At 41.3% G+C, this 15,633-nt stretch overlaps 1 long non-coding RNA gene across 1 annotated transcript in view; it reads left to right on the top strand.

Annotated features, from left to right (window-relative positions):
* The first annotated feature begins 7,305 nt into the window (after positions 1-7,305).
* LOC134731699 (uncharacterized) overlaps positions 7,306-15,633 on the top strand; it is a 106,072-nt gene continuing 97,744 nt past the window's right edge. Inside the window, exon 1 of the long non-coding RNA XR_010114173.1 lies at positions 7,306-7,396. This is a non-coding gene — a long non-coding RNA (uncharacterized lncRNA). The remainder of the gene's footprint in view (positions 7,397-15,633) is intronic.

Genomic DNA, 15,633 nt, shown 5'->3' with positions numbered 1-15,633 from the left:
GGCACAGTCTCGGTTCACTACAGCCTTGACCTCCCAGGGTCAAGTGATCCTCCCACCTCAGCCTCCCAAGTAGCTGGGATTATAGGCAGGTGCCACCACGTCTGGCTAATTTTTGTATTTTTGATAGAGATGGAGTTTCGCTATGTTGGCCAGGCTGGTCTCGAACTCTGAACTCAAGTGATCTGCCTGCCTCGGCCTCCCAAAGTGCTGGGATTACAGGCATAAGCTACCACACCTGGCCTGTTTTTTCATCCCAAATAATTAACAGTGTGCCTGGCATGTAGTAGATGTCTGATAAATGTTTGAAAGAAGAGGATGAATGAATACAAATGAATGAGTTTGACTAAATGGGTCTACATAAAAACAGCTACAATAAAGCACAAACCTAAACTTTAGATTTAAAATTAGTGATGTCCAATTTGTGAATTTAAAAACAACTTTAAAATAAGGCTTACCCATGACAGTTAAAGCTCAAAGACTAGTGATTGACAAACTTGCTTTTGAGGTCATCGTGTTCTTCATTCCAACGTCTGCAGTTCTTGCTCTTCATTTTTTTTTTGAGATAATTTTATACATAAAAATAAAAGCCTAGCCATTCCCATATTTTTCTCATAGAGATACAAAAATAAAGACGACTTAGTGCAAAGAACCCCATGCTATATACAAGTTTTAGAAAATCTTGTTTTATTCCCTTTGTATCTTTTGTTGTCTTTTAAATATGTTTCACATATCTAAAGCAATTTAGGAAAACTACGAACAAAACTGTTCACACATCCTAGGACCCTAATCTAACCTCAGAAGATTCAAGTTTCATTCTTATTTTTGCTACAATACTCACTCCATGTGCATCTTTTGTGTTTCTAAATATTGAAATCAGAATACGTGTCCATATCTGTTAGTGAAATAGAGGAAGCTGTAACTGTATAGTATTTCCAGACAATGAATACACAGTAAATTTTGCATGTAATTTTTATCTCCTTCCATCAAGTGTAACAATATGTTGAATTTGCCATGGGCCTTTAAAGCTTCAATGTTGTGAAGAGCTCTGCATGAAATTTTAAAGAGACTGGACCTTTCATCTGCACAACAGCAGGGCACCTCGCTATAGGGACGAGAAAGGAAGAGAGAGAGAGAACATTTCTGAAGTAATAGTGAAAAATAACAGCAGAAGCAATTATTTCATCAAAGGTTGATTTTTTCCCCCCATTCTTCATATATATATTTTTTCAAATTTCTTAGCTGGAGATTGTCTACCTTGTTACCATCCTCTCCTGGCATATATCAAATTTGCAGGTTTCACATGGTCAAAATGGGGGAGAAAATTCATAAACGAAAAGATGTGTATTTTAAGAGGTGATGTTATTGATGATTGCATTTAAATGTATTTGCAAGGGACCTGCAAGTGGGTAAAGTTGCAAATAACTAAATTTGGCACTCCCCAGCGTCCTGAGTCTGTTTGCTTGGGGATATGAATGATGCGGATATGTTTTCTTCCTCATTTTGTTTTCTCCCTTTTCTCCCACAAACATTAGCACAAACTTTGACTGCTGTGGCAGGGCAAGAGAGTTTTCTCTTTGCATCTCTGTGGCTAATACTAATATGCTTTTTTTTTTTTGTCGTTGTTTGTTTAATCTTGGGAGTTTGACGAGCCCTCCCGGCTGTGGAGTCAGTTTGTACCACTTCTGTGAGATGGACATTATCCTACTGGCAAAGAGGACAACCAAATACAGAGCCCCATCTTCTTTTCCTGTGTGTTTTTTTTTTTTTAGATGGAGTCTTGCTCTGTTGCCCACGCTGGAGTGCAGTAGCACTGATCTCGGCTCACTGCAACCTCCGCCTCCCAGGTTCAAGTGATTCTCCTGCCTCAGCCTCCTGAATACCTGGAACTACAGGTGTGTGCCACCATGCCCAGCCAATTTTTGTATTTTTAGTAGAGACAGGGTTTCACCATGTTGGCTGAGCTGGTCTTGAACTCCTGACCTCAAATGATCTACCCGCCTCGGTCTCCTAAAGTGCTGGGATTATAGGCGTGAGCCACTGCACCTGGCCTTTTTCTGTAATTTTGATAAATCATCAAAATGAAATGCTTGGGTCTGCCTTGCTGTTTGCTTTCATTTTGGATGACTTGCTTTAACCTCCCTCTTCCTCCATTTTCTTTCTCCTTTGTCTGATGTTGAGAGGATTGATAAAACACTATTTATTTGGGCTTTGAGGACTTTGGAGAAAATGCCCTCCCTCATGTTAGTTTCCTGCCGGCGCTGCAATAGATTCCTACAGATTTAGTGGTCTAAAAGAACACAAATGTTTTCTCTTACAGTTCTGGAGGCCAGAAGTCTTATGGGGCTCAAGGTGTTGGCAGGGCTGTGTTCCTTCTGGAGGAGTCCCCGGGAGAATCTGTTTCCTTGTCTTTTCTAGCTTATAGAGGTTGTGTTCCTTGGCTCGTGGCTTCTTCCCCATCTTCAAAGTGCATTGCTCCAGCCCCTGCTTCTATATCCCATACCCTTCTTCTTGAGATCTTTAATCATATATGCAAAGTCCCTTTTACCATGTAAGGGAGTGTATTCACAGGTTTTAGGGATTAAGACTGTGGACATCTTTGGGGGCACGTTATTTGGCCTACCATTGTGCCCTTCAACTTTATACTAAATAAAATTTTTGTAATCTTCATTCTATTTCTTTCCATTTGTGGATGTGCAGATCACTCCATTCTCAAATGGCAGTGACAGTGAACTTCGTGTTCTTTGTTTTTTGAGATAGTGTCTCATTCTGTGATCCAGGCTGGATTGCAGTGGTGTGCTCACAGCTCACTGCAGCCTTGATCTCTCAGGCTGAAGCCATCCTCCCATCTCAGCCTCCCTAGTAGCTGGGACTACAGGCATAAGCCACCATGCCCAGCTAATTAAAATTTTTTTTTTTGTAGGGATGGGATCTCACTATGTTGTCCAGGCTGGTCTTGAACTCCTGGGCTCAAGCAATCCTCCTGCCTTGGCATCCTGAGTAGCTAGGACTACTGGCATGCACCACTACGCCTGGATAATTTTTTGTAGAGACAGGATCTTACTATATTGTCTAGGCTGGTCTTGAACTCCTGGGCTCAAACAGTCCCCCTGCCTTGGCCTCCCAAAGTGCTGAGATGGGAGTTGTGAGCCACCACGCCAGGCTATGACAGGAGAACTTCTTAAATGCACACGAGAGAGTTTTGTTTGCATCCTCTCCCAAGATTCCCCTAAGAGTCAAAACTGAACAGATTCAGGGGAGCAAACTTCTTTCAGCGCTGGCTCCCTAAGCAATTGGAGCTGTTTCTCTGTGTCTTTAAGAGGCTTGTGGAGTTTTGAGGAAGTAGATTTTTAGGATTCATCACTTCAGGCTCAGCCAGATGCTTGGAGATACACTTATGTTATAATCTCAGCTATTCTAAACTTCCTCATTGGATGCAGATCTTTATTCTCTTCATCTTGCATTTATTAAAGATCTCTCCTCATTTTTTCGGTGATCCCCTCTCTCACCAACTGACTGTGGTTTTAGGAAGATCTCTCCCTTCTCTGCCAAACTTACTCACTCCATCCTCTGTGTTCCCACAGCGTTTTGTGCATTCTTTTATTGCAATCTCCATCTTTTAGGATTGTGATGATTTGTTTCTGTGTCTCCTACTAAAGCTTGAGGGCAGGAATCTTGACTTATTTACGTTATTATTTCCTTCATTAGCACAGTGCTTGGCCCAGAGTAAGCACTTACTGTGTATTTTTCAACAAGTGAATTACTAGAACTTTTTTTTTCTTTGAGACAGGTTCTCACTCTGTCACCTAGGCTGGAGCGCAGTGGCAAGATCACAGCTCACTGCAGCCTCAACCTCTCAGGCTCAAAGCCATCCTTCCACTCAGCCTTTCTAGTAGCCGGGACTACAGGCATGTGCTACCACGCCTAGTTAACTTAAAAAAATTTTTTTTTTGGTAGGAATGGGGTTTTGCCATATTGCCCAGGCTGGTCTTGAACTCCTGGGCTCAAGTGATCCTTCTGTTGAAATGGTAGTTCCCTGATCTCCCTCGCAGGACATGTGACAGGAGTGTGGCTTGTCTGGTTGCCGTGGCTGCTCAAACCCCTTACGGGAGGGAGAGCACGCAGACAGACAGGTCTGGGAACCCAAGGGGGCATGTATTACAGTGTGCCCTCTTAGCCTTGCTGTCTGCGGACAGCTTGAGTGTTAACTAGCTCAATGGACCCTCTGCCTTTCTGCAAGGGCAGAGGGCCAGTGTGAAAGCTTTCTGTATCTCGAGCTCTTGTCCAGCATCCCAGAAAAATCAGATCACACACAGACTGGAAGGATGAATGCGGGATTTTATTGAGTGATGGATTTGGCTCTCAGTGGGATGGATGGGGAGCTGGAAGTGGGGGATGGAGTGGGAAGTTGATCTGACCCTTGGAGCCTGGCCATCCAGCAGCCAAACCCCGCTCCGACAGCCCCCAGCCGAACTCCTACTGGTGTTCAGATGTTCCTCCTCTTCTCTCTTTCTCTGCTGTGTTGTTCTGCCATCTGTCTACTTGTCTCCTCGCCTGCTCATCTCCTTGTGGAGCCTGGGGTATGGGGTTTATATGGGTACAGAATAGGGGGTGTGGTGGGCCAAAGGCAGCCTTTTGGATGCAAAAACAGGAATGCCTGTCCTCATTTAGGGCCACAGGTCTTCAGGCTTGAGGGTGGGGCCTTTGCCAGGGAACTGCCCTCTTCTAACCAGTGTTTCCCTGTCTCCTGTCCATATCACTGCCTCGGGCTCCCAGAATGCTTGGATTTCAGGCATGAGCCACCAGGCCTGCTGTTAACAAGTTTTGATGGATCCCTATCCCCTATTCAGTGAAATACAAACCTTAACAGATCATGAAAGCTCCTTCAGCTCCTCGTCACCCTTCTTCACTCTCCTGCCCCCTCTGTGCCTACTGCTTTCTCTTCTCCACATTACTTCCCATCTGATCTTCATGCCTTTGCTTCTCTTGGGATAATATGTAAGCCAACATCTGAGGATGATTACTCTGTGCAAGCTTCAGTACCAAGCACTTTATGGGCATTTAATTCTCACCATACTTCTGTGGTTTCCATTTTACATATAAGAATCCTGAGGCTTGGATGGGGGGGACCTAGGGGGAGGTAATTGAATCATGGGGGCCAGTCTTTCCCATGCTATTCTCGTGATAGTGAATAAGTCTCACGAGATCTAATGGGCTTACCAGGGATTTCTGCTTTTGCTTCTTCATTTTCTCTTGCCACCACCATGTAAGAAGTGTCTTTTGCCTCCTGCCATTATTCCTAGGCCTCCCCAGCCATGTGGAACTGTAAGTCCAATTAAGCCTCTTTTTCTTCCCAGTCTTGGTTATGTCTTTATCAGCAGCATGAAAACAGACTAATACATGTAGCCTCCCCAAGACCACATAGCTAGAAAGGAGTAGCTCTAGGGTTTGAACTCAGATGGTTTAGGTCTGGAGCTGTATTGATAGCTACCTCTGCCTCCTGATCTGGGTCTCCATTCCAAAGGGATTAATCAGCATTTCCAGAAAATCCCACATTCCCTTTGTGTCTATCATAATGCTTAAAAGGCCTCCCTCTATTTAGGATTGGGGTTAAGAGTGAGGGTTTTAATTATAAGGGCTCTTGTATGGTTATAAGTTAGACCTGTAAGAGAACGCTGGATGGAGCCACTCTGAGGAACTTCTCGGAAACTACTCCCAACCACATGTCTCCATCAGCCATAGCTATGAAAGTGCGGAATTGATTTCCAAAGAATTCCAACACTATTTCCAATAGTCATTACATAGCTGGGCATTAGCCATCCCTTGCTTCTACTTCACTGGTGTCCAGACATTTTTGTTTAAAGCTATGGTCCTCATTCTTCAAAAAAATTCACATGGAGCCTCAATGTATAAAACAGATAAACACGGACATGAATTTTCCATCAGTGTGCCTTACCAGAATTGTTCCAAATCTCTTTCTCAATCGTAAAGACTCAGCACTCTCCCTCCCACCCTTCCTCCCTAGTTCTTTTTTTTTTTTTTGAGACAGGATCTTTTTTTTTTTTTTTTTTTGAGACAGAGTCTCGCTTTGTCACCCAGGCTGGAGTGCAGTGGCGCAATCTTGGCTCACTGCAAGCTCTGCCTCCCGGGTTCACGCCATTCACCTGCCTCAGCCTCCTGAGTAACTGGGACTACAGGCACCCGCCACCATGCCCGGCTAATTTTTTTTTTTTGTATTTTTGGTAGAGACACGGTTTCACTGTGTTAGCCAGGATGGTCTTGATCTCCTGACCTCGTGATCTGCCTGCCTCGGCCTCCCAAAGTGCTGAGATTACAGGCGTGAGCCACCGTGCCTGGCCTGAGACAGGATCTTACTCTGTTGCCCAGGCTGGAGTGCAGTAGCATAATCACAGCTCACAGCTCACTGCAGCCTGACCTCCTGAGCTCAGGTGATCCTCCCGCCTCAGCTTACCAAGTAGCTGGGACTACAGGTGCATGCCCGGCTAATTTTTTTGTATTTTTTTTTTTTTTTGGTAGAGATGGGGTTTTGCATATTGTTCAGGCTGGTCTCAAACTCCTAAGCTCAAGCAATCCTCCCGCCTCAGTCCCCCAAAGTGCTGAGATTACTGGTGTGAGCCACTGCACCTGGCTGCCCTAGTTCTTTATGTATTAACTCGGTCTGTAGGGGAATCCAATTGACCTGGGTTTGTGACAGTTTTGTGGGAAACATGTTCTTCGACAATGCCTGTGTCAATCATGTAGACTGTATGAATTCCAAACAGGCCTAAGGTAACAAGAGACAGTGGGAATATCCCAGTTTGACCATAGATATTCCAAATATGAAAAGAACTCATGTGGGGCTCATGGATGAGCTGTTTGTTTCTTAAGAGGCTTCTTGGGATGACATTACCTCAGTGAATCCACAGTCTAAGCACTGGCATTTATCCTGGCAAGCTGAGAACTTTGATTTTTGTCCACACATCGTGTGGCTTAGTTGGCCTGTTGCTTGAGCCAGGGACCCTGTTGCCCAGGAAGCATTTGAGTCAGCACTATTACTGTGTGCTTTTCTGAAGCTGTTGGCTATGTACTTCCATGGCTAAGCAATATGATTTTTTTAAATTGATTCATTGTATCCTGTTACATATAGAGCAAGGATATAGTCAAGTATTGCCAACCCAGAAGCCTTTCTTTGTCTGTTAAGGGAGAGAGCATACCATGTTAGTTAAGAACATAGGCATTGGAGGCCGGGCGCAGTGGCTCACGCCTATAATCCCAGCACTCTGAGAGGCCGAGGCAGTCGGAACCAGGATAAAAGTGAAGACTTCCTCTGTGAAGACCCAGCTCTTTCTTTGGCTCCTTTTTTGAATCCATCTTTGCTCTGCTCTCCTCTGCTGCCCAGGTATGTGCAGTATAAACAAGTTACACACATATCACATAAATCCATGCTTCTGAAAAATCCAGATAATGCATAAGCATGTAAAAATTATTGTCTTCCTTTACTCTCTCAATGGCCCTCAACCCATCCCATTTACTAATCATTATTAATAATACAAATACGTAATTAATAAATTAGTATTATTTTGGTGTATATCATTCTAGACTTTTTTCTATGCATTTATATACTTCTTTCAAAAAATGGTATTACACTATGCACATTTTTTGGCAAACTGCCTTTTTTTTTTTTTTTGAGACCGAGTCTCACTCTGTCACCCAGGCTGGAGTGCAGTGGCGCGATCTCAGCTCACCACAAGCTCCGCTTCCCAGGTTCAAGTGATTCTCTTGACTCAGCCTCCTGAGTAGCTGGGATTACAGGTGCCCACCACCACGCCTAAAAATTTTTGTATTTTTAGTAGAGATGGGGTTTCACCATATTGGCCAGCAAACTGCCTTTTTAACTTAATGTTGCTTGATCTTTCATGTCAGTACATAAAATTAACCATATTCTTTTTTTTTTTTTTTGAGATAGGGTCTTGCTCTGTTGCTCAGGCAACAGTGGCACAATCACAGCCCACTGTAGCTTTGACCTCCAGGGCTCAACCAATCCTCCCACCTCAGCCTCCCAGGTAGCTGGGACTGTGGGGGTACACCATTATGCCTGGCTAATTTTTTTGTAGCGATGATGTTTTGCCATGTTGGCCAGGGTGGTCTCGAACTCCTGGGCTCAAGTGATTCCCCTGTGTTGGCCTCCCAAAGTGTTGGGATTATAGGCATGAGCCACTGCTCCTGACCTTGTCACATTCTTTTAAATTTTTGCATAGTTTTCTATGCAAAAAGATTTCGGTAAATATTTTTGGGTTACAAGCGATGTGCCTATTAACATTTTGATAGATATTGCCCAACTCTCCTCCTATAAGCCAGTTTATATTCCTATCCACAGTATGCAAGAAGGCGCATTTCCATATATACCCATCAATATTGTATTTTCTTTAGTCTTTTTACTAAATGATAAAACGCTTATTTTAATTTGCATTTTGCTGGTTATCTGTGAGTTAAGCATCTTTTCAGTTTTTTTACTGGTTCTTCTGAATACCATAAGTTTATATCTTTTTCCCAGTTTTCCATTGCTTCATAGGAGCTCTTTATCTATTATGGATTTTTAGTTTTTTTCTCTGTACTTTCTTCCAGTCACTGTCTTTTAATTGCTTTTTTTGTGACTTTTGCTATATACAGAAATTTTCAATTTTATCTGGTTGTTTTTTGCTTTCTTATTATAACATTTACTCTATTTTATATTTGTAAAGGAGTGTAAAAGTTTAAAAATTACTCAATCTCCCCTGTGGTAACACAGGATAATATTATTTACATGTAACAAGAAAAGTTTAGCACATGAAGTTTAAAAGTCTTATTGCAAACTCTAGCTACTTTCACATCAAACCAAGCATTTATTGAATACCTACTATGTGTCTAATGTGTTAGATAATAAAAATTAACATAAAACATGGTCTCTGCCTCTATTTGTATGTGAAGCATAATAGTTATATACACCTTAGAAAATCATATAGGGAATTGGTTAGCTAAGTGCTGAATTTTGTTACAGAAAAAAGTGACATTAGAATTCAAAAGGAAATAGGTCAAAAGAGTATATACGCTAGTACCTGAAAAAGGCTATAATGGGAAACTTAAACTGGAGCTTAAAGCCTGGAAATATTGGGTTATGAGGTTATAGAACCTATATTAGCTTTCTATTTCTGCATTATGAACCACCCCAAAACTCACAGTTTAAAAAACTACCCATTTAATGTGGCTCATAATATTGCAGGTTGACAATTTTGGCTGGGCTCAGCTGGGTGGTTCTTTTTTTCTTTTTTTTGTTTTTCCCTTGAGACGGTGTCTTGCTCTGTTGCCCAGGCTGGAGTGTGGTGGCGTGATCTTGGCTCACGGCAACCTCCGCCTCCCAGGTTCAAGTGATTCTCCTACCTCAGCCTCCTGAGTAGCTGGGATTACAGGTGTGTGCCACCATGCCCGGCTCATTTTTGTAGTTTTAGTAGAGACAGGGTTTCACCATGTTGGTCAGGCTCGTCTCGAACTCCTGACCTCAGGTGATACACCTGCCTTGGTCTCCCAAAGTGCTGAGATTACAGGCATGAGCCACCGCACCCAGCCAGATGGGTGGTTCTTCTAGTGTGGGCCAAACCTGGTTAATCTCGTCTGAGGTTGCTTGTGTACTTGTAGTTAACTGATAGATTGTGTGGGCTGACTGGTTTATCAGAGCCACATCTGGGACAGCTGGGATGATTGGGACCTTTGACCACATTGGCTCTGAACCTCTTTCAGCCCACTCTGTTTGTTCCCATGGTGAGCACAGAGTTCCAAGAATTTGAGAATGGAAGCTGTAGGGTCTCCTAAGGCCTCAGCTCAGGGTTGATATGCTTCCATTTGTGCACATGCTATTGGTCAAAAAAACCCATAAGATCAGCCCAGATTAAAGGGGTGGGAAAATATACTCTACCTCTTGATGGGAGGAGCTTAAGTATTATGGCCATTTTTGCAGTCTACTGCAGAACTCCAATTCAGATTCATGTTTGCTTACGGATTTAGTGCTTGCATTTATGTTTGATGATCCTGCTCAAAAATATCTTTGGCAAGGCCAGGTAAAGATATGAATAGTAAGAGAGTAGAAGTCTGTATACAAATAATATTTTCCCATGTCAGAATGCATATTGGCTTTTTAGAAAACCTTTCTTTCATCCTGTTTCAAATAGGATGGTTAGGAACATGGTGTCTGGATTTCCTTGTTTGTTTGTTTGTTTTTTCTGTCTAAGCTCACTGCAACCTCTGCCTCCCAGGCTCAAGCAGTCTTCCCGCTTCAGCCTCCCAAGTAGCTGGGACTACAGGTGTGTGCCACCACAACCCACTAATTTTTGTATTTTTAGTAGAGATGGGGTTTTGCTGTCACCCAGGCTGGTCTTGAACTCCTGGACTCAGGTGATCCACCCACCTTGGCCTCCCAAAGTGCTGGGATTACAGGCATGAACCACTGTGCCCAGCCTGATGTCTGGATTTCTAGATTGGTTAAAATGACTCATGATAATCCTGTTCCCCTGTCCCCACCCCCTCATTTTAAACATAATGAAAAGGTGTTGGGATGTGGTTATTCAATTGTAGTAATAAATGCCATGATCATTAATGCAAAGTATTAGACTAAAAATTTATAATTGAGAATTCTCCAATTTAAAAAAGCCAACTTCTAGTATTGATTTCTTGTGTTAATCTTTATTTTCAAGTTAGTTGACATTGCTTGCAATTTCTGGTTTAAATGGTTGGTATAAACTCTTCTTCCCTAATTCTGGCCTTGTAGGAACAGTCCTAGGAATTCCATCAATTCTTGTTTTTACTATGTGGAGTAAGGGGTGGTGGCCAATGAGTCCTTTGTCTAAGCTCCTCTCCCTTCTAGCAATCATGAGGCTTCTCAGTTCATGCAATAGGTGTGAGGCTTAGGAATAGACTCACAGACCTGCTGGTTCATGTTTTTGTTTATAAATTTATGGTCTTTTGGCCAAATCTTTAACTCAGAATGAAGCATGAGTAATGTCTTGGTGTATCCTAAAATATATTTATACAAAGATAGTACTTTTTTGAAAATGCAAGGTTATTTACTGTTGTCCTTAGTTCGTTCTTAAGGAACAGAGGCACCTTGAAAATTAGATATATTTATACATAAAAGCCTGATTTCCTTTGATTCTTATACAGGTACAAAATGATGCTAATTAAAAGAAATATGCTGTTCAATAAAGGAACAGTGTATGATGAGGGAGCTGTCCGTGAATGCTGGAGCCAGAATCTTGTTTGAATTAAGAGGATGTCTGCTTAGTTAAGGCACCCCATGGAGATGTATAAGGCCAGAGCTTCCAGCAGTCCATACTGTCTTTATTGAGAGACATATTTATATCTTCCAGACTAGTAATTAATCACCCAGTGGGGTTTTCTTGAGGGGAGTCATGCGCTCACAGAGGATCTTTTTGTACTGCCAGGAACCACAAAGCATGGGCACAATTAAAATGCTGATTCAATTTATTATATTGAAGCATGGAACAGGAATGTTTAAATGATGTTGAGAGGGCCAGAATTTCAAACCACCTTTTTAAAAATAGAAAACAAATGCCTGTCCCCTTAAATTAAATTATATTAATAACATGTCTCTTATAAGTTGCTTGGAAGCAAAATAAAGCTCTTGACATTAATTAAAATCTGAAGATATATCATTTGTTGTTAATGTGCAGTCTTTGTTAGGGGAAATACATTTCAGAGTGATCTATTTGTGAAAATTAAATGGGGAAAATTGCCTATTGGGCACATGTCAGTTAACAAGGCTGCTTTTCTTAGAAATATGGATTCTTAAGTAACTAAAATGTTTTTATACTCCAATAATGGTTTCTATTTTTGATCCTCTCAAAAATTGTCTCTGTTACTTGAATTTTGATATTTCCACAAAGAATTCTATTGTCAGGGGGTTTGTAAGCTCTAAAAACCAGGAAGGCCTTTATACATTTTGAGGTGTTGGGTAACATACATTTGCAATGAGAATTTCATCTGAAATTGATGTGGTTAGGCACATGGACCTCCTCCAAGTACCTCTGCAGGACCAGGAGCCGAAGGGCCCCATTAGCAGCCTTTAACTAGCTCTCCTCTAACGAAGGCAATGTTCTGTGTTTTGAAACTACACGTTACTGGTTTCACATGAACTACAAAGTGCCATGAGATAATGGGATAGCTGTTGCCTTGCTGTACCCCGGGGATGAGAGGTAACAGAGTCACCTCTGTTGAGGACCTCACATGCAAATAATATTCTGAAAAGGTATACATCTCCAGGGTCATGAAGAAAAGGCTGTTTTTTACCCTGGTTTAGGTCTTATTTTCTTTTGGTGGTGGCACAAATGCATTTGACTTGGGTTTTCAAAGTTGATATCTAACAGAATTCTTAGACAATGTTAAAAGAATGTGTTCTTCAGTGGATGCAATAAAAAAACCCATCAGTGATGCATGTTGTCCGTTACCCCCTTCCTACCATCTTTGTGGACTTGGATAGTCTAACTATGGCATGGAGACTAACTAACCTCTGTTGGTCTTGAGAATTCAGAGATAGAAGTGCAAATGGAATGGAAGAAAGGAGTCATTTGTCTACGTGTGTCTCCCCACTGGTTAAAATTAAAGCAGCCACAGCGAAGTCAATATTTATTTTTATGAACATTTATGTGGTATGAGTTTTCTTTTGGGAGATGTCCCTGTTTTTGTGGAAAAATTCTTATGACTTAGGTAATAAATAATAATGAACCATTGTTGATGTTGTAAGAATTGTTTTTCTCTTCTCCTTTTACTCATTCCCCTGCATCCATTTAATCACCAATTCCTGTGGCTTCTACTCTTTGATATCTTAATGTTACACTTCCCTTCCCCCTTCCTGACCCCAAGGGCTCCTAAACTCCTGTCACCGCAAACACTGATTTATTCATCTGCTCTGTTAGAGGGCATGAATCACATTGATTTGACTTGGCCAGTGTGTGGCATATAGTAGGTGATCAGTATATATTCAATGTATTAATGAAAGTTTCCATATAAATCATTTAATTCATTCATTCTCAGTGGGGCAGAGGGATGGGTGTGTGTGTCACTTCCCCCCTACCCCAGCATTTGGCAGCATCTGGAGACACTTTTGGCTGTTATAACTGAACTGGGGAGTGTGTGTGTGTATGTGTGTGTGCATGTGTGTGTATGTGTGTGTGCATGTGTGTGCATGCGTGCTATTGGCATTGTGGGTAGAGGCCGGACCTGTTGCTAAACATCGTACCATGCACAGAATCACACCAAAGAATTATCTGGCCCCAAACACCAACAGTGCCAAGTTCGGGGAACTCTGCTCTAATTTGATTTCAAAATATCTATTTTAAATAGGTAGGTAGCAGAAGTTTCTTTACTCTAGATATAAGAAAACACACTAGGAGAGATTAAATGCCTTATCCAAGTCCACCCAACATAAGGTAGTCACAGAACCAGGAATTCAACCCTAGGCCGTTGATTCCAAATCTAGATAATAACTAGACTATTTCAATCACTAAGATGATTATTGTGATTTTAAAATAGCATCTGAACAATAGCCTTATATTTGAGCCTTGGAAGTCTGTCCACACTCTACTCAAAAGTAATATACAGGAATTAAGTCAGAAAATATTTTGTATGCGTATTTGAAAGATATCTCTGAGATTCTTTTAGATCTTGTATAAACAGTTTGAATCTGCTAGGCTTACATTTTTCTACAGAGGGTAAATTTCTTCAGTGAAGTGAGTCAGCTCATCCATGATCCCATTGACACAGTTCTGAAAGATTAACATTATTAAATATTTTTGTATTATTAAAGTTGAAGCCTGAAATGTCTGAATTGACCATTAGGTATTTGAGCGAATGCCTAATTAATTTTTAACACAGTACTTATTTACATTCTGGGAACAGTACACGGAGCGCAGCTGCTTTGACTGCATGAATCTGTTTAGCACCTGAGATATAGATTTGAAATAAAACTATTGTGTGTCTGTGCCTAGACCACTGTATATTGTTGGGCCATTGCCTTTCTAGAAATAGCAGTAGAGATGGATGAGGGAAGATGCAGATTTGGGTAATTAAACCAGTCAAGGAGAAAAAACAGTTGATTTAAACAAAAAAGAGAGATCTGGTGTACAAGAATGTTTCCAGTGTACAAGACCCTGAGGGGGTATTTTTTATATCGACAAAGAAATAGAACAAAGATAGTCAAGACATACTCTCTTTTCTTAAGGAGTGTTTATATAGGTGACAGGTATGTACATATCAAAACTAATTAATGAAATAAGGCAGCCTGAGGATTGAGTGAATGGCAGTAGCAGGGAACGCAGAAGGGGAGAGATATTTTATATTGGTGAACTCTGGGAAGGAATTAGCTGACAGGAGACTCAAAATACACATTTAATCCAAATTGGAAAATATAAGTCATGAGCCTTGGTTAAAAAATATTTCATAATAAATTATTCTAGATAAGGTATTTCTTTAAAAATTTTGTTTTATTGATTCATCATACCTGTACATATTTATGAGGTGCCTGTGATTTTTTTTTTTTTTTTGAGACAGAGTTTGTTGCCCAGGTTGGAGTGCAATGGTGAGATCTCGGCTCACCGTAACCTCCACCTCCCAGGTTCAAGCGATCCTCCTGCCTCAGCCTCCTGATTAGCTGGAATTACAGGCACGTACCACCATGCCCAGCTAATTTTCTATTTTTAGTAGTGATGGTGTTTCTCCATGTTGGTCAGGCTGGTCTTGAACTCCCGACCTCAGGTGATCCGCCTGCCTGGGCCTCCCAAAGTGCTGGGATTACAGGTGTGAGCCACTGTGCCTGGCCGCCTGTGATATTTTTTTAAATGTATAGTAATGGTCAGGTCAGGGCATTTAGGATGGCCATCATCATAAGCATTTATCATTTGTGTATTAAGCAGTATTTCTTATTTTTTATATCAACAAAGAAATAGAACTCTTTTCTGCAACTTCTGTTCATATCTTCTTTGTGATATTTGGATGCTATTCAAAAAGTAAACATCTTTTTGGAAAGGTTTTACTTACACTTTAAAATTCTTTCTGTACCATCAAGTTCTGATCTTTACAGGTGCTGAATTTTTCTGGATTCCTTAGGGTTCTCTGCCATATCATGAGACAATTTTAAGTACTTTCTATATAAATATTATAAAAGTCACTTGAAGTAGAACTTAAAGAATATTTAGAAGAATACAAAATATCTTTATTTCTATTCTGCCTTTCAATGTCATCTTGACTTTGCATGTAAAAGTGTGGTTTTCCGAAGTTGGGATGGGTGCTGGCTATTCCAGAATGGCTGAGTCAAAAAAGGTGAAAAGATAGTCTTGGAAATAGATAGAAGTTCATTTATTTATTTAGTGGCAGGGTCTTGCTCTGTTGCTCAGGCTGGAGGGCAGCGGCACAAACCCAGCTCACTGCAGCGTCAACCTCCTGGGCTCAAGTGATCTTCAGCCTCCTGAGTGGCTAGGACTATAGGTCTATAGGTGCATGCCACTATGTTCAGCTATTATTATTTTTTTTTTTTAAGAGAAAGAGTCTCACCATGTTGCCCAGGCTGGTGTTGAACTTCTTCTGGGCGCAAGC

Source organism: Symphalangus syndactylus, chromosome 11, assembly GCF_028878055.3.
Source record: "Symphalangus syndactylus isolate Jambi chromosome 11, NHGRI_mSymSyn1-v2.1_pri, whole genome shotgun sequence".
Classification (NCBI taxonomy): Eukaryota; Metazoa; Chordata; class Mammalia; order Primates; family Hylobatidae; genus Symphalangus; species Symphalangus syndactylus.
The sequence above is the reverse complement of the archived record's forward strand: the minus strand, read 5'-3'. Positions and strand labels throughout refer to the sequence as shown.